This window comes from Marmota monax, unplaced genomic scaffold, assembly GCF_021218885.2.
Source record: "Marmota monax isolate L192 unplaced genomic scaffold, Marmota_monax_Labrador192_F-V1.1 WCK01_AAM20220418_F8-fsc00257, whole genome shotgun sequence".
Lineage (NCBI taxonomy): Eukaryota > Metazoa > Chordata > Mammalia > Rodentia > Sciuridae > Marmota > Marmota monax.
In genome coordinates this window covers 581964-583136 of record NW_026692693.1, presented here as the reverse complement: position 1 = coordinate 583136, position 1173 = coordinate 581964, and positions in this window count along the sequence as shown.

Here is a 1173-nt window from a genome sequence, read left to right as displayed (position 1 = left end):
GGGTTGGTATTAGGGCTAGGGTTCGTGTTATGGTTAGGGTTAAGATTAGTGTTAGGGTTAGTTTTAGGGTTAGTGTTAAGGTTAAGGTTAGTGTTAGTGTTAGGTTTATGATTAGGGTTAGGTTTGGTGTTACCGTTAGGTTTATTGTTAGGTTTAGGGTCAGAATTATTGTTCGGTTTAAGGTAATGTTTAGGGTTAGGTAAGCTATGGGTTAGTTTTACTCTTAAGTATAGGGTTAGGGTTAGTGTTAGGGTTAGGCTTTGGCTTAGAGTTAGGTTTAGGGTTAGTGACAGAGTTAGTGTTAGTGTTTGTGTTAGATTCAGGGTTAGTACTACTGTCATGGTTAAGTTTAGGATTAGGGTTTGTTTTAGGCTTAGTTTTAGGTTAAGTGTTAGGGTTAGGGTTATGGTTAGGTTTAGTGCTGGGTTTAGGCTTAGGGTTTGTGTTAGGGTTAAGGTTAGTGGTAGTGTTAGGGTTAGGGTTAGGATTAGGTTTAGTGCTAGGATTAGTGTTAGTGTTCGGGTGTAATTTTGGTTAGTGTTAGGGTTAGTTTTAGTTTTAATGTTAGTGGTAGGGTTAGGATTAGTGTTATTTATTGTGTTAGGGTTAGGGTTAGGGTTCTGGGTTTGTCTTAGGCTAAGGGTTATGCTTAGATTCAGTGTTAGTGTTAGTTTAGGGTTACGATTAGTGTTATGATTATGATTAGTGTTAGGGTTAGGGTTAGAGTTTGTGATGGGTTCAGGAAAATTTTAGCATAAGTGTTAATATTAGGGTTAGGTTTAGGTTTACTCTAACAAATAGGGATAGGTTTCGGCTTAGTGTTAGATTTAGGGTTAGGGTTAGGGTTAGTGTTATGGTAATGATTAGGTTTTGGGTAATTTTAAGTGGGTTAATTTAAGAGTTAGGTTTAGTGTTAGGATTAGGGTTATATTTAGAGTTAGGATTAGGTTAAGGGTTAGTGTTAGGGAATGTTTTAGAATTAGGGTTAGCATAAGTGTTAGGGTTAGTTTAAGAATTAGGTTTAGGGTTATGATTATGGTTAGGTTTCGGGTGTTAGGGTTAGTGTTAGTGTTAGGAGGTGTGTTAGTGTTAGGTTTAGGTTTAGGTTTAGGGATATGGAAATGGTTAGGGTTAGAATTAGGTTTAAGTTAGGGTTAGGGTTAGTGTTGGTTA